At 40.0% G+C, this 18,145-nt stretch overlaps 4 non-coding genes across 4 annotated transcripts; 3 read left to right on the top strand and 1 right to left on the bottom strand.

Moving 5' to 3' along the window:
* Positions 1-735: 735 nt before the first annotated feature.
* On the bottom strand, positions 736-818 carry trnas-gcu (transfer RNA serine (anticodon GCU)). Its single transcript has one exon. It is a non-coding gene; the product is annotated as a tRNA-Ser (tRNA).
* A 703-nt stretch (positions 819-1,521) lies between these two features.
* On the top strand, positions 1,522-1,595 carry trnan-auu (transfer RNA asparagine (anticodon AUU)). Its single transcript has one exon. It is a non-coding gene; the product is annotated as a tRNA-Thr (tRNA).
* A 352-nt stretch (positions 1,596-1,947) lies between these two features.
* trnas-gcu (transfer RNA serine (anticodon GCU)) lies at positions 1,948-2,032 on the top strand. The gene has a single exon. It is a non-coding gene; the product is annotated as a tRNA-Ser (tRNA).
* Positions 2,033-14,045: 12,013 nt separating this feature from the next.
* On the top strand, positions 14,046-14,127 carry trnas-gcu (transfer RNA serine (anticodon GCU)). Its single transcript has one exon. It is a non-coding gene; the product is annotated as a tRNA-Ser (tRNA).
* Positions 14,128-18,145: the final 4,018 nt, after the last annotated feature.

Raw genomic sequence — 18,145 nt, 5'->3', positions numbered from 1 at the left:
CTCTGTAAATTTTTAATACAGAACATGTTATGAAAATGACCAAAAAATTATGATGATTTTTGTGTTGCAAATATTCAGCAATAAATCTAAAACTGTTTTGCTATTATGTCTTCTGTATTTCATTTATGTTTGTGAAACAACACAACTAATTAGAAGGAAACTAATTCAATTGCTGGGTAGTTCTTGAGGCATTCTAATGAAATGTGCTCAATTAAAAAAACATGTTGAATGAAACTTAAATTATAAGTTAACTTAAAAAAACATTTAATTAACATAAAGTTAAAATTTTCATTTTTTTATTCAAAGGAAATACCACTTTTTGAGTGGGAGAAATTACATTTCCTCAAATTAAATTCTTTCTTTGGTTAAACATTGATAAGTTGACCAGACACAAAAAAAAATGGGTTAATATTATAAAAAATTATTCCTTGAGAAAAATTGATTCAATTGATTATTACCACCTGACATAATTTTTTTAAGTTACACCAACAAATAATTTTTTACAGTGCAGAATGCTTAGGGCAGAACACTTCGATTGTGAACTATGGACAAAGAAACTGCAGGTGAGCATCAGGTGTTGCTCGGTTTGAGAAACTCCCATAAGAGGCAATCTTTGCGTTCAGAGGCAGGTGGGATCATTTGCGGAAAGCAGCGTCGGAATATTTTCTTCTTGAAACTGAACTGCTGGCACTGATAGCTGCAGAAACGATAATAGACTCTTAAGGTTTAAAGTTACGACAAGGGTGGAATTCGAACCCACGCGTGCAGAGCACAATGGATTAGCAGTCCATCACCTTAACCACTCGGCCACCTGCATCTTTTCTTGCTGTCCATTCCTGCTTTATTCAAATTAACAAATCTGGTAGGCTTAATGCCAAGATCCATGTTTAACCACGCACACTTCATCTGCACTTACATCGTGGTCAATTGTTCTCTCTCATTGCTGCCTTGCTACAGACAATCTGTTACACGTCAGGCTGGTAGGCAAGCAGGCAGGCTGTCGCTTTCCTCTCTTTCGTTCACTGGCCAAAGTATAGACAACTAAAGCTGAGATCTCTGCTCCACCACTGTCTTCCGCACTGAAACGGACAAAGCTAACTTGTTCCTCGCAACGTTCTCAGCTACATCCGAGAGCCAACATGAAAACCTAATCAAAGGAGTATGACAAAGAGCAGGCACCGCTGAGACTCGAACTCAGGATCTCCTGTTTACTAGATAGGCGCTTTAACAAGCTAAGCCAAGGCGCCTGAAACTGCAGAGAGTTTTTAGCAATGTGACCCTGTGTTCAGATTCAGCGGGTTGGAAAAAGGATGGATGGATGGATGGACCTTGTATCCCTAAGAGCCAGTTAACATGCAACAAATGTCCACCTCTTTGTAATAAAAAAAAATTTAAAGGAGAACACACTTTCAGCAAGAGCAGCTCCACGATCAGATGCTTTTGGAAAGACGGAAGTTTGCCTTATGTTGTTTGAATCCAATGTTCAAATGAAGCGATCGACGAAAAGACTCTGCAGTTTCAGGCGCCGTGGCTTAGCTGGTTAAAGCGCCTGTCTAGTAAACAGGAGATCCTGAGTTCGAGTCTCAGCGGTGCCTGCTCTTTATCATACTCCTTTGATTGGGTTTTCATGTTGGCTCTCGGATGTGCCTGAGAACGTTGCAAGGAACAAGTTAGCTTTGTCCGTTTCAGTGCGGAAGACGGTGGTGGAGCAGAGATCTCAGCTTTAGTTCTCTATGCTTTGGCCACTGAACGAAAGAGAGGAAAGCGACAGCCTACCTGCGTGACGTGTAACAGATTGTCTGTAGCAAGGCAGCAATGAGAATTGATCACGACATAAGTGCAGAAGAAGTGTGCGTGCTTAAACATAGATCTTGGCAGTAAGCCTTACCAGATCTGTTAATTTGAATATAGCAGGAATGGACAGAAGGAAAGACATATTTTTCACGTGACAAGGTGGCCGAGTGGTTAAGGCGATGGACTGCTAATCCATTGTGCTCTGCATCTGTGGGTTCGAATCCAACCCTTGTGGTTACTTTAAATATTCAGAGTCTATTATCGTTCCTGCAACTATCAGTGCCAGCAGATCAGTTTCATCACTGTAAAAAATGTTACCTCCTCTTCGTTATTTACACTTATGTATTTTCATACATTGAACTCAGCACAATAAATTGGATAAATTTAATTTAATTTCAAGAGTTTTAGAATAGTTCAACTCTAAATTATTCTTTAATGTAACTTCAAGGCAATTAACAATGACCGGGTAAGTGTAATTAACTTAAAATTGCAAGTTATAGATAACATAACCGAGTGAAACACTTCCTCTTTGTGAAAGTTGATAAGTTGACAAGTGAAGAAGGAAAATGTGCTGTACATTGACAAAATGATTTTGCATAAACATAATAATTTTCTTATCTGCATTGCGAGCTAAAGTTAATTTTAATATTTGCGGGGTCTCCCGTTTTTCCCCTCACTGCAGTCTTCGGACGGGGTATGTTTCCGGACTCCGGAGGAGATGAATGTTAGTGACACACCATTAGAAACCAAATCATTTTCATTCTTCTTTCCTTAAGTATTTTACACGTGTTCAGCAGCAGCGAGGACAGTGTCGATTTATTGAGATCTGGTAGTGGAATAATCCACGAACTACAATGACTCGCGTAAAAGAATCACGTTGCACAGCTTGTCATCTCTAAGTGCTTGTGTCATTACGCGCCAAATAAAAGTATGTTAGTATACCAAAAGACACAATTATCGACGTTTGTTATTTTTACTTTATTTCAAATATGAGTACTCGGTACAGAGTTTGAAAGTGTTTTCTAGTTTTTATTTCTAGTAGGCCTATAGTCAATTAATTTTTGTTGTATACTGAGTATCGCGCTTAGGTGTGGACCGCTTCATCCATTTTGACTACTGCACGAAGTGTAAAGTGGCACCGCAATTGGGAACCGGAGCAAAGACTTTCTTTTTTTTAATAACTGCATCGATTAACAGTCATAATTTTTATTACTGTGAGATTTTTCAGACGACACATGAAGTGGGACTGTAAGTTTTGCAATTTTTCCTCTAGTAATGAAAAGAAAACCCTTCAACACTACAAAAACAATCACGGACATCACAGAAGGGGTTTTAACTGTATTTACAAAGACTGTTTAACTGTCTTTCAGTCCCACGTGGAACTTAAAAATCATTTAAAAGAGCACAGGAAAGAGATGTCTATTTCACTGGTTGATAAAATTCGCTGTGAACTATACACATTTTCAGAGCCCAGCACCATCCGAAAATATTTTCTTCATTTGAAAAGACATTTGAGTAACAAAGAGATTATTAATTGCCCATTTGGTGATTGCTTAAATCTAGCGTGGTTTCTACATTTACTGCTCATAGACGTCGTTATCACCAGTCTTCCACTTTACAAACTAAAAGTTGCAGCTATCAGACGTCTACAGGTCACACCCAGTCAGACACTGTGCACTTAACGCCTATAGATCTGAGTGTGCCAGAGCGTGAACCTCGGCTGGAAAACGAGTCAGTTCGACGCCGAGTAGCATCTCTTTTGCTCCGAATGCAAGTAGTCTTGCATGTGTCACAATCAGCAATTCAGGAAGTAATAATAATAAGCTGTTTGACATTGGAGAATGTTAATTAAAGTTTCAATTGAAAATATGTTAAAGGAGCCACTGCTTAAAGACATTGAGCAGCTAGAAAGAGAAGGTGTGTTCATTGAGAAACTTGGTTCTTATGTTAAAGGGACAGTGTTATATGTGGCTGCTGACAACTTGGCTGCACACTCTCTAGGTGGATTCCAGGAGTCCTTTAATGTACAAAAGTTGTGCAGATTTTGTCTGGCAGATCGTGGAAACATACAGACCTGTGATGTCAGAAGTGGGACCTTTGCTCTAAGAACACCCGAATTGTTTGATAAGGCTGTAAATGTGCTTAAGCAAAATGGACTGTTGTGTGTTGATGGTGTAAAAAAAAGACTGTCCTCTAAACAGGCTGGCATACTTTCATGTTTGTAAAGGCTTTCCACCTGATTTTCTACATGATGTACTGGAAGAAATTGTACCTGTAGAGCTGAGCCTATGTCTTTCAGATTTGATTTCTAAAAAATATTTAACATTGGATGAGCTTAATAGTAGAATAAAATGCTTTCCTTTTAAATTTGCTGACAAACGAAATCATCCTCAGAGAATACCATCAACTTTTCAACAAAGTGGAACTATAGGTGGTAATGGACATGAAAATTGTACTCTTAATAATAATACTTTGCATTTATATAGCGCTTTTCTCACTACTCAAAGCACTCAGCAATTGCAGGATAAGGGCCTTGCTGAAGGGCCCAACAGAGCAGAGTCTCCTTTGGCATTTATGGGATTTGAACCAGCAACCTTCCGAATGACAGCGCAGATCCCTAGCCTCAGAGCCACCACTCCGCTCTTATAAGGTTCCTTCCGTTAATTATTGGCCCCCTTATTCCAGAAGGTGATCAAACATGGAAAATCATTCTTGACTTTAAAGACTTGGTGGAATTATTATCTACGCCCTCTTTTTCTTCAGAAACACTCTGTTATTTGCAATCTAAAATTTCTGATCATAGGCAGTCACTTTTAGAGGTGTTCCCTAATTTCAAGTTGCGTCCCAAACATCACTTTGTGAAGCATTATCCTGAACTTACAAAGAAGTTTGGACCCCTAATCAACCTTTGGACAATTAGATTTGAGGCAAAACATTTTTTTTTTAAAATGGTAGTTCATGATGCCCACAACTTCAAAAATATTTTGCTTACCCTGTCCACAAGACATCAACTTATGCTGGCATACTATCTTGAAATGCCAAACATTTTCAAGCCAGAGGTTGAGACTGGTGTCAGAGGGGGACACTTTTACATTTTTTTTGTGCACTGGGTGGTCCCATTAGGCACCCACTGTTGAGACTGGGGGGGTGAGAAGTTAAAAGGCTGTCTGTACTTATTAATGGTATTTGCTGTCCTGCAAGGGAGTCACTGCTTTGACGTTTGGCCTTTGAGAATGTTTGTATTTATCTGGCTTGGAAATATTGGTCTCTAATCAGCATATCTGTACTTAGTAATGTTTGGTAACCATACATTTTGTTAACTTGTGTTTTTATTAATTGTTAAACCCAGGCAATTTAGATGTGCCATTGATTAAACTGTTTGTCCAGGACTGACAACAGCAGGGGCTGAAGTAAATATAAACTTCTGGGCAGCAGAAGGCAGGAGGGAGAGTCCACAGGAAACGCTGCCAAGATACTCGGACAGGGCACAGGGGCTCGCAGGCAGACAAGGGTACCTGACTGGCACGACGTGAGGCACAAGGACGGCAACATTTACTTCCAGGAAGGAAGAGACAGCTCCACAAGGAGACGCCAGTTGTGGGTCCAGCGAAAGAGGGAAGCCGCATGAGAGGACCAAGCGAAGCTGACAGACGAGGAATGAGGCGTGCCTAGGTCCCAGCAACACAAGGAGCCCAGAGTGGAAGAAAAAGGAACAACGAAGAGACGCTGACAGGGAGTCAACAATTTGACACAACTTCTGCTGGGGAACAGAGTGCATCCATGAACAATTAAGTGTTGGGGTAACACAGTGCCCAAACTGGACTCTGCACCACTAAAGGTTGTATTCTCCAATTCTTGTTTTTACGGACTTTTAGAGTGTGCACTGTGTATTTTCCTTTTAAAAAAAGGAAATTAATTCCTGATATGTTTAGGTTCTGTTATGTTCGTTTATCTTTTTAATGTACCTTATATTGTCTTGTACAATAGAACTTACTGTTGCCTTTTTCTAAATTACTGTTGTGTCTTTCATTGTGTGTTTACTCACCGCCCAATTTAAAGAAACCTGTGTGCTATTATTGGTAAATTTCAGGAGTTCCCAGTCTCTTAATAAAACTGGGTGGCGTAGTCGGATATTTTAATGGTGTCTAAGTTAGATTACCTATAAGTGTGACCTGACACCTGTGACATAATTTTGGCATTAGTCGGCAGGATTGGGCTTGTGAGTAACACACTTGAAAGTACTAGGCATTTTTTTAAAAATCATTTTTATTTAGATATTGATTTTGTGGGGTAGTTTTATTGTGTTTTTTTATTTTCATCATGATGATGCCTATTTTTGCCGGTGCACCTTGGATTGCCAAGTTTAGAGGGGAAAAAGGTGATTTGAAATATGTTGAGTGGAAAGAACAGATGCAGGGGTTATTAGAAGCTGCTGAATATGGGGAGTCTCAAAAGGTCAGTATTGTGATGGGAGCATTGACTGGGGATGCCAACGGGAAGTCAGTGTGTTGAGTGTGGAAGAAAGAGATAGGGTTACAAAGATTTTTCTTGTTCTAGATGGATTATATGGTGACCAAGTCCTGTTAGCTACTCTGATGTCCCAATTTTACAGTTGTGCACAAAGGACTAATGAACCTTTCAGGGCTTTTGTCCTTAGATTGAGAGAACTTCATTGCAGGTTACAATGGCGTAGCCCAGCCCAAGCCCCCTCCGATATACAGCTGCGAGATCAGCTCTTGTTGGGCCTCCATGACAGTGGACTGCGACAAGCACTACGGACATTTGTGCGCCACAATCCAGATAACACTTTTGGGGAAGTGCATCAAGAGGCTCTGCTGCTGGAAGGGGAATGTAATTATATGGGACACAGGGAAGCAACTTGCGGAGCTATTGGTGAGTTGTCCGCAACTAATTCTCATTCACAGGCAGACTGGAGACTAGCATTCAAGGCCGAGATTCTGGGTGACCTGAAACACAGATGAAGGAATGGACTCAGGAGCTGCTGAAGGAACTGAGGCCAGCAGTTCCACAGGTTGATGCTGCCCAGCCATTAGCACACTCTCAGCCAGATAGGAGGCCTCGCACTAACAGCCGTTATGCCTGGGATTCACAAGGTAGGCCCATTTGTAATCAGTGCAGACAAGCAGGTCATTTGGCGCGGAACTGTCCATCCTCTAGTGGGTGTCCTACTTTTGAACTTGTGAACCCTGCAGCTGTGGGCCAGATAGCAGGGTTGGACAGTGAAACCCGAAAGGCCATATCCCCTCTTATTGGTGAGTGTCCCGTGGTACAGGTCACCATTGAAGGGAAACCCTTAAATGGACTGTTAGACACTGGATCCCAGGTTACCCTGATGCAAGAGAGCTTTTTCAAGCAGCATTTTGCAGATAACATAGAAGTTGGGCAGGCCCCGTTTCTTCTAACCCTGAAAGCTGCCAATGGGTTGGATATCCCCTATACAGGGTATGCCACCATGGATTTTGAGGTGGCTACTGTGAAGTTACCAGCCAGAGGAGTTGTAATTGTGAGAGACGAGGTCCAGACAAGGCCATTGCTGATTGGAATGAATGTAATCTCTGCTTGTTGGCATGCTGTTTTTCAGGCTCCAGGGTCACCAGTGGTACTGTCTCAAGCAGCCCCCAGTATGCAGGAAGCAGTGTCTCACAGCTCTGCTGTGCGTCGACATGCCAAGGCACATTGGGAAAATGGATTCAGCAGATACAAACAACCAGCCTTCTGCCATAGTGTGAGGGTCCCTGCCAGAAGGGGCACGAGGGAAGAATGGGTGAAGGGACGTCTGCAGAATCTACCCAATACAGGTCAAACTGCTAAGGGGAGGATGGATAAGGCAGTACAACATAATACAGCTTGGCATAAGAAAGCTCAGGCTATTACATTGCTTCCTGGAGAAAGGGTATGGCTGAGAAAAAGAGGTAGACAAGGAGAAGGGAAGCTGACAAGTTGGGGGAACCAAGAACCCTATGTGGTGCTGGGCCAGGTAGGGGATTCTGGGGTGGTGTATAAAGTGAGACCAGAAGGGGGAGGTAGAGAGAAAAATGTGCACCGTAATGCTTTAATATTTTTATTTTATTAATTTTCATTGTAATCATTCCATACAAACAGATCAATTTATAACCCAACAAATTTGAAGACAAATCAAACCCCCACCCCTGAGAAGGAGAGCTTAGCTAAAGGAAAATTGCTTTAAGCTTTTTAATAAGGCAACATTAGACAAAAGAAGGGGAGAAGTAAATATCTATATAAATAAGAGATGGAGAAGGGAGTTAAATGCAATAATAGTTAATTCTCTTATTCTAAAATAATATTGATTAAATCCTGCCAAGTTTTGAAAAAATTTTGTACAGATCCTCTAACTGAAAATTTGATTTTTTCCAATTTCAAATAATATAAAACATCAGTTTCCCACTGACTTATAAGAGGAGAATTAGGATTCTTCCAATTTAACAAAATAAGTCTGCGTGCCAAGAGTGTAGTGAATGCAATCACCGTTTGTTTGTCCTTCTCCAATTCAAGTCCATCTGGAAGGACACCAAACACAGCAGTTAGTGGGTTAGGAGGGATTGTGATACTAAGGCTGTCTGAGAGGCACTTAAAAATTTTTGTCCAAAATGATGTTAGTTTGGTGCAGGCCCAGAACATGTGACCCAGTGAGGCAGGAGCTTGGTTGCAGCGCTCGCAGGTTGGATCCTGGCCTGGAAACATTTTGGACAGTTTTAAGCGAGACAGATGAGCTCGATATATAATTTTTAGTTGAATAATTCTATGCTTTGCGCATATAGAACTCGAGTGAATTCTCTGCTTTGCTACCTTCCACTCCTTTTCTGATATATTGATTAAGAGATCTTCTTCCCAATGTCCTCTTGGATCTTTGAAAGGTAGGGACTCTAATAAGATTTTATATATTGCGGAAATAGTGTTTGTTTCCTCGGAATTGAGCAGTATTTTTTTCCAGCATTGTGGAGGGTGCAAGGTGGGGGAAATCGGGCAATTTCTGTTTAACAAAATTTCTAATTTGAAGATAGTAAAAGAAATGTGTAGCTGGGAGGTTAAATTTTGAACGTAATTGTTCAAAAGATGTAAATATGTTGTCTATATAAAGATCTCTGAGCATTTTAATCCCAAAACTTTTCCAGGTATTAAAAACTGGATATACTTGCGAAGGTTGAAAGAGGTGGTTCCCTTGCAGAGGTGCCACTGATAAAAGATTTTCCATCTTAAAATGCTTCCTAATTTGGTTCCATATTCTGAGTGAGTAAAGCACAATTGGGTTATTAGTATATTTGCGATAACTTTCATTTATTGGAGAGCAGAGCAGGGAATATAAAGAAGTACTACAGGATTTTACTTCTATTGCAGACCAAGCCTGTGTATGTGCATTTATTTGTGTCCAGGTTTTTATGGCTTGTATGTTTGCTGCCCAGTAATAAAACTGAAAATTAGGTAAAGCCATGCCATCTTCTGCCTGAGGTCTTTGTAGGGTCGCTCTTCGGATACGTGGGTGTTTTGAGTTCCAAATGAATGAGGTTATTATTGAATCTAACTGTTTAAAAAACGATTTATTGATATATATTGAAATGTTTTGAAATAAAAAGAGAAGTTTAGGAAGGATATTCATCTTAACAATGTTAATTCTTCCGGCTAGAGTGAGATGAAGGGTTGACCATCTATGCAAGTCTTGCTTAATTTTTTCCATACAGACGCCAAAATTTTGTTGATAAAGAGCTTTATGTTTACTTGTGATATTTACCCCTAGGTATTTAAACTGATCTGCTATGGTAAAAGGTAGGGTGTCTAATTTATTATTATATGCTTGTGAGTTCACTGGAAAGAGAATACTTTTATTCAGATTAATTCTAAGACCAGATATCTTTTGAAATTCTGTTAGTGCTGTTAAAACAGCAGGGACAGTGTTTTCTGGGTCCGATATATATAAGACCATATCATCTGCATATAAAGAAATTTTCTGTTCCAGTCCTTCTCTGACAATCCCCTTTATCTGATGAGAATTTCGGCAGTGAACCGCCAGTGGTTCAATAGCGATTGCAAACAACAGTGGCGACAAGGGACATCCTTGTCTGGTACCACGTTCTAGTTTAAAGTAGTCTGAGCAAATTTTATTAATACAAACTGAAGCTTCTGGACTGGTATACAGTAGTTTAATCCAAGCACAAATATTCGGGCCAAACCCAAATTTCTCCAATGCAGTGAAAAGGTAATTCCATTCGATCATGTCAAATGCCTTTTCTGCGTCTAATGATAGTAATATCTCTGGGGTGTTTGATTTTGCTGGTGAATATATAACATTAAACAAGCGTCGGAGATTTGAAGATAGATGTCGGCCTTTAATAAATCCAGTTTGATCTTGTGATATTACCGAGGGCAGCACTTTCTCCATCCTTCTAGCTAGGATTTTTGAGAGTATCTTAACATCATTATTCAGGAGTGAAATTGGTCTATATGATGCACATTGTAACAAGTCCTTATTTTGTTTAGGAAAGACGGTGATTAATGCTTGTCGAAATGTTTGAGGTAGTATTTGGTGGTCTTTAGCTTCTGTAAATGTTACCAATAAGAGTGGAGCTAGCTGAGTGGAGAATTTCTTATAAAACTCTACGGGGTAACCATCAGGGCCTGATGATTTCCCGCTTTGTAGTGACTTTATAGCGTCTAGTAATTCTGTTAGCGTTAGAGGTTTATCTAGTTCCTCAGCACTTAAAGCATCTATTTGTGGTATTTGTGAATTATCCAGAAATGCATTAGATTGCGTGTTGTCTTCTTTGGGCTCAGTGGAATATAAAGACTTATAGTAATCTCTAAATGTGTGCATTATTTTATTATGGTCGATGATTTCTTCTCCATTCTTGTTGGTGATTACTGGTATTGCATTGTGAACTTCTTGTTTATGAATTTGTTGAGCTAAAAGCTTATTAGCTTTTTCTCCGTGTTCATAGTAATGCTGTCTAGACTTATAAATAAGTTGTTCAGTTTCTTTAGTTGTTAAGATGTTAAGTTCTGTATGCAGGGCCTGCCTTTTCCTGTGAAGAGCTTCACTTGGACGCCTGGCTTGTTCTTCATCTATTCTAGTAATTTCATTTCTTAGCTCTGACACTTTCTTGGTTTCTAATTTATTTCTATGGGAAAGATATGAAATAATCTGGCCTCTTAGGAAGGCCTTTAGAGTTTCCCAGAGTGTTCCTGCAGAAACCTCTGTAGACGTGTTTGTCTCTAGGAAGAAGCTGATTTGCTTGGATATAAATTCTGTGCAGTTCTCGTCTGCCAATAAAAGAGGGTTAAGACGCCATCTGCGAGGTGAGTACGAGGGGCTTATTGATTTTAGCTCCAAGACTAGAGGGGCATGGTCAGAGATAACAATTGTGTCATATTTGCATGATTTAATTGTAGGCAGGAAGGGGGAGGTAGAGAGAAAAATGTGCACCGTAATGCTTTAAAGCCTTGTTGTTTGTCTCCACTAAGTGCTTCAGCCACCCCAACGGCCGAACCATCTCCACCTGGACTTCCCATATATGGGTTTTGGACAATGGGAAACCCAGCCTCTAGAGAAAATAGTGATGTCCCAGAGAGGGGAGCTGTGGAGTTGTGCCGATCGAGGAGGGAAAATTTGGGGAGACCCCCAGCCCGTTATAGAGAATAAGAAGATTAAACTGATTGTCCGGGACTGACAATGGTTAAGTCTGGGGGGATGTCAGAGGGGGACACTTTTACATTTTTTTTGTGCACTGGGTGGCTCCATTAGGCACCCACTGTTGGGACTGGGGGGTGAGAAGTTAAAAGGCTGTCTGTACTTATTAATGGTATTTGCTGTCCTGCAAGGGAGTCACTGCTTTGAAGTTTGGCCTTAGAAGAATGTCTGTATTTACCTGGCTTGGAAATATGGGTTCCTAATCAGCATATCTGTACCTATTAATGTTTGGTAACCATACATTTTGTTAATGATGTCTCAAGACCTGTGTGTAATTTCCCAAACACTTGACAGCCATCGGAGTCACAGAGCCGGATTGATTTCAATGAAGCATTGTGTGAACGCTATTGTAGCTTCCGTGGTTAGCACCTGTGTAAGAGATGTATTAATGGGGTCTTGTTTAGCATGCCGTTTGGGTGACGAATCTCAGGATGGTCACACTTGTCTTTTACTAGAATCTGATTCTGAGGAAATGTACCCTTGTGTTTCCAGCATCTGTCAACAGATCAGCATTAAAAGATTAATTCAAACGGTGTTTTCTATGGTTTAACCTTTGTGTCGATTAAGAATTGTGCAACCGACTAAAATTTATATTCTTAACTGTCTGAAACAGTTTGTTGCTGTAGTAAACACTTTTCAGCTTATACAAAAGATGCATCATGCAACAAAACCCAAGATTCGGGCAGCTGCTTTTCAACTTGTCTCTAATCACCAGTACAGTTATTTTTTAAAGCCAACATCGATTTACAGAAATCTAATCAAAAGGCCTTATCCATGCTAAACAAGACCTGTATGTGTTATATTTTCTGTTAACTAACTGTTGTATTTTGTTTTGTTTTGTTGTCAGAGGAACCAAGACTCGGCAGCTAGAACAAGGAAAACCAGGTCCCAACCCATCGTGACACGTAATACCTATAGAACATATTCTCCTTATATTATATCTGCTAGGAAAAGATTCATTATGACCATAATCGGTCGCTCAGTCGTCTGGGCTTATGTTTTTTAGCTCTGTTGAACATTTAGGGGAAAAATGTGATGAATGTCAAGAGAACAAATGCATACCAGATGGACACATTTGTAATATCTGGTTCACTAAACCATTTATTGCATATAAACAGAGCTTATTTATGTTCGAAAGGTCTAGAAAGGATAGACTTGTGTCCTGTGTGCGTGCTTTGCTAAAAATGTATAACTTGCCTTGTTTTCGTAAACCTATCAAGAATGATGTGGATGATATTATAGCAGAGTTTGAGAAGGGCGAGATACCCATTGATGCTTACGCACAACTAATCCAGCCTGTGAAGACCAGCTTTATGTGGTCGGCTCTGTTCCAAACAGAGAAAATAGGCTTACATAATTTAGTGAAATACAAATATATTAAACATGTGTTGGCTTAAACATTTTATTTAGATGTATTACCGGCTCACTGATGGGTTGGGACCTGGTTTGCAATTAGATTTGTGTTTTCAGCAGTGTATACAATTCTTGCATTTTCGCTTCTTTTTAAATTGAATTGCTAATCTGTATTCAAACAAGTTTGTGTGACTATTTTACAACTGTATAACCTGCTTTTATTCATACTTTTAAGCAATTAATGTATAACAGTGTGAAACCCGGAAAGTGAAGACAATATGTTATTTTGCTATGTTTGGAATTTTGCTTCAATAAAAATTGTTTAAAGCACTTTTTTTTTTGGTATCTTTTTGATTCATTCAATAAAACTTGTTGTTTTAAATCACTTTGGTATCTACTTTACGCCTTGCTTTATAAAGGGCAAGGTTTTACATGGCTGTTTGGGATGCACTGCTTTAAATCACTTTGGTATCTACGATATGCCTTGCTTTATAAAGGGCATGGTTTTACACGGCTGTCAAGGTAACAGTATGCTCTGGACGTGTTTGGGATGCACTGCCAGGCTCCTTGGGTGTGTAATAGAGTCTCTCTAAAGTTTTCTTTTCCATCCTCCTGCAGGGGTCTGTCACTCAAGCTCTCTGTACTCTCTGTACACACCCGGCGCTGTGCGCGGCTAAGAGCAGGATGCCTGCTCCGCCCAAAATCGCTGACTTACCTTTTGACACCTTACAGGGGTCCCGAAGGACCAGTTCGGATTAAAAAGATGAACAGACTCAGTTTTTAGGATCAAGGCTAAGAGCAGCCGACCATTTTCCATACGCACGACTGACAAAACCCCGATGCTGGTCAAACAGCGCACCCGACAACAGGCAGAGATCAGAGAGCGGGGGAAACACCCAAATTAACACAGGTGGCATACGGTGGGTACCGGAGATGCCGGTGGGGGGGCGGGACATACACCTGTCAAAAATTTATGATGGATAAAAGTGACGCTCCTTTACTAATGACGTGTAACAGATTGTCTTTAGCAAGGCAGCAATGAGAGAGAACAATTGATCACGATATAAGTGCAGACGAAGTGTGTGTGCTTAAACATAGATCTTGGCAGTAAGCCTTACCAGATCTGTTAATTTGAATGTAGCAGGAATGGACAGAAGGAAAGATGCATTGTTGACGTGACAAGGTGGCCGAGTGGTTAAGGCGATGGACTGCTAATCCATTGTGCTCTGCATGCGTGGGTTCGAATCCCACCCTTGTCGTAACTTTAAATATTCAGAGTCTATTATCGTTCCTGCAACTATCAGTGCCAGCAGATCAGTTTCATCACTGTAAAAAATGTTACCTCCTCTTCGTTATTTACACTTATGAATTTTCATACATTGAACTCAGCACAATAAATTGGATAAATTTAATTTAATTTCAAGAGTTTTAGAATAGTTCAACTCTAAATTATTCTTTAATGTAACTTCAAGGCAATTAACAATGACCGGGTAAGTGTAATTAACCTCAAAATTGCAAGTTATAGATAACATAACTGAGTGAAACACTTCCTCTTTGTGAAAGTTGATAAATACAAGTGAAGAAGGAAAATGTGCTGTACATTGACAAAATGATTTTGCATAAACATAATAATTTTCTTATCTGCATTGCGAGCTAAAGTTAATTTTAATATTTGCGGGGTCTCCCGTTTTTCCCCTCACTGCAGTCTTCGGACGGGGTATGTTTCCGGACTCCGGAGGAGATGAATGTTAGTGACACACCATTAGAAACCAAATCATTTTCATTCTTCTTTCCTTAAGTATTTTACACGTGTTCAGCAGCAGCGAGGACAGTGTTGATTTATTGAGATCTGGTAGTGGAATAATCCACGAACTACAATGACTCGCGTAAAAGAATCACGTTGCACAGCTTGTCATCTCTAAGTGCTTGTGTCATTACGCGCCAAATAAAAGTATGTTAGTATACCAAAAGACACAATTATCGACGTTTGTTATTTTTACTTTATTTCAAATATGAGTACTCGGTACAGAGTTTGAAAGTGTTTTCTAGTTTTTTATTTCTAGTAGGCCTATAGTCAATTAATTTTTGTTGTATACTGAGTATCGCGCTTAGGTGTGGACCGCTTCATCCATTTTGACTACTGCACGAAGTGTAAAGTGGCACCGCAATTGGGAACCGGAGCAAAGACTTTCTTTTTTTTAATAACTGCATCGATTAACAGTCATAATTTTTATTACTGTGAGATTTTTCAGACGACACATGAAGTGGGACTGTAAGTTTTGCAATTTTTCCTCTAGTAATGAAAAGAAAACCCTTCAACACTACAAAAACAATCACGGACATCACAGAAGGGGTTTTAACTGTATTTACAAAGACTGTTTAACTGTCTTTCAGTCCCACGTGGAACTTAAAAATCATTTAAAAGAGCACAGGAAAGAGATGTCTATTTCACTGGTTGATAAAATTCGCTGTGAACTATACACATTTTCAGAGCCCAGCACCATCCGAAAATATTTTCTTCATTTGAAAAGACATTTGAGTAACAAAGAGATTATTAATTGCCCATTTGGTGATTGCTTAAATCTAGCGTGGTTTCTACATTTACTGCTCATAGACGTCGTTATCACCAGTCTTCCACTTTACAAACTAAAAGTTGCAGCTATCAGACGTCTACAGGTCACACCCAGTCAGACACTGTGCACTTAACGCCTATAGATCTGAGTGTGCCAGAGCGTGAACCTCGGCTGGAAAACGAGTCAGTTCGACGAGAGAGTAGCATCTCTTTTGCTCCGAATGCAAGTAGTCTTGCATGTGTCACAATCAGCAATTCAGGAAGTAATAATAATAAGCTGTTTGACATTGGAGAATGTTAATTAAAGTTTCAATTGAAAATATGTTAAAGGAGCCACTGCTTAAAGACATTGAGCAGCTAGAAAGAGAAGGTGTGTTCATTGAGAAACTTGGTTCTTATGCTAAAGGGACAGTGTTATATGTGGCTGCTGACAACTTGGCTGCACACTCTCTAGGTGGATTCCAGGAGTCCTTTAATGTACAAAAGTTTTGCAGATTTTGTCTGGCAGATCGTGGAAACATACAGACCTGTGATGTCAGAAGTGGGACCTTTGCTCTAAGAACACCCGAATTGTTTGATAAGGCTGTAAATGTGCTTAAGCAAAATGGACTGTTGTGTGTTGATGGTGTAATAAAAGACTGTCCTCTAAACAGGCTGGCATACTTTCATGTTTGTAAAGGCTTTCCACCTGATTTTCTACATGATGTACTGGAAGAAATTGTACCTGTAGAGCTGAGCCTATGTCTTTCAGATTTGATTTCTAAAAAATATTTAACATTGGATGAGCTTAATAGTAGAATAAAATGCTTTCCTTTTAAATTTGCTGACAAACGAAATCATCCTCAGAGAATACCATCAACTTTTCAACAAAGTGGAACTATAGGTGGTAAAGGACATGAAAATTGCACTCTTAATAATAATACTTTGCATTTATATAGCGCTTTTCTCACTACTCAAAGCACTCAGCAATTGCAAGATAAGGGCCTTGCTGAAGGGCCCAACAGAGCAGAGTCTCCTTTGGCATTTACGGGATTTGAACCAGCAACCTTTCGAATGACAGTGCAGATCCCTAGCCTCAGAGCCACCACTCCACTCTTATAAGGTTCCTTCCGTTAATTATTGGCCCCCTTATTCCAGAAGGTGATCAAACATGGGAAATCATTCTTGACTTTAAAGACTTGGTGGAATTATTATCTACGCCCTCTTTTTCTTCAGAAACACTCTGTTATTTGCAATCTAAAATTTCTGATCATAGGCAGTCACTTTTAGAGGTGTTCCCTAATTTCAAGTTGCGTCCCAAACATCACTTTGTGAAGCATTATCCTGAACTTACAAAGAAGTTTGGACCCCTAATCAACCTTTGGACAATTAGATTTGAGGCAACACATATTTTTTTTTAAAATGGTAGTTCATGATGCCCACAACTTCAAAAATATTTTGCTTACCCTGTCCACAAGACATCAACTTATGCTGGCATACTATTTTGAAATGCCAAACATTTTCAAGCCAGAGGTTGAGACTGGTGTCAGAGGGGGACACTTTTACATTTTTTTTGTGCACTGGGTGGTTCCATTAGGCACCCACTGTTGAGACTGGGGGGTGAGAAGTTAAAAGGCTGTCTGTACTTATTAATGGTATTTGCTGTCCTGCAAGGGAGTCACTGCTTTGACGTTTGGCCTTTGAGAATGTTTGTATTTATCTGGCTTGGAAATATTGGTCTCTAATCAGCATATCTGTACTTATTAATGTTTGGTAACCATACATTTTGTTAACTTGTGTTTTTATTAATTGTTAAACCCAGGCAATTTAGATGTGCCATTGATTAAACTGTTTGTCCAGGACTGACAACAGCAGGGGCTGAAGTAAATATAAACTCCTGGCCAGCAGAAGGCAGGAGGGAGAGTCCACAGGAAACGCTGCCAAGACACTCGGACAGGGCACAGGGGCTCGCAGGCAGACAAGGGTACCTGACTGGCACGACGTGAGGAACAAGGACGGCAACATTTACTTCCAGGAAGGAAGAGACAGCTCCACAAGGAGACGCCAGTTGTGGGTCCAGCGAAAGAGGGAAGCCGCATGAGAGGACCAAGCGAAGCTGACAGATGAGAAATGAGGCGTGCCTAGGTCCCAGCAACACAAGGAGCCCAGAGTGGAAGAAAAAGGAACAACGAAGAGACGCTGACAGGGAGTCAACAATTTGACACAACTTCTGTTGGGGAACAGAGTGCATCCATGAACAATTAAGTGTTGGGGTAACACAGTGCCCAAACTGGACTCTGCACCACTAAAGGTTGTATTCTCCAATTCTTGTTTTTACGGACTTTTAGAGTGTGCACTGTGTATTTTCCTTTTAAAAAAAGGAAATTAATTCCTGATATGTTTAGGTTCTGTTATGTTCTTTTATCTTTTTATGTACCTTATATTGTCTTGTACAATAAAACTTACTGTTGCCTTTTTCTGAAATTACTGTTGTGTCTTTCATTGTGTGTTTACTCACCGCCCAATTTAAAGAAACCTGTGTGCTATTATTGGTAAATTTCAGGAGTTCCCAGTCTCTTAATAAAACTGGCTGGCGTAGTCGGATATTTTAATGGTGTCTAAGTTAGATTACCTATAAGTGTGACCTGACACCTGTGACACAACGTTCACATAATCCGTGATGAGGACGATCAAGATGTCATCTGAAAAACACAACACACTCACGT

Source organism: Erpetoichthys calabaricus, chromosome 5 (genome assembly GCF_900747795.2).
Source record: "Erpetoichthys calabaricus chromosome 5, fErpCal1.3, whole genome shotgun sequence".
NCBI classification, from domain to species: domain Eukaryota; kingdom Metazoa; phylum Chordata; class Cladistia; order Polypteriformes; family Polypteridae; genus Erpetoichthys; species Erpetoichthys calabaricus.
This window is presented reverse-complemented; position numbering and strand designations above follow the sequence as displayed.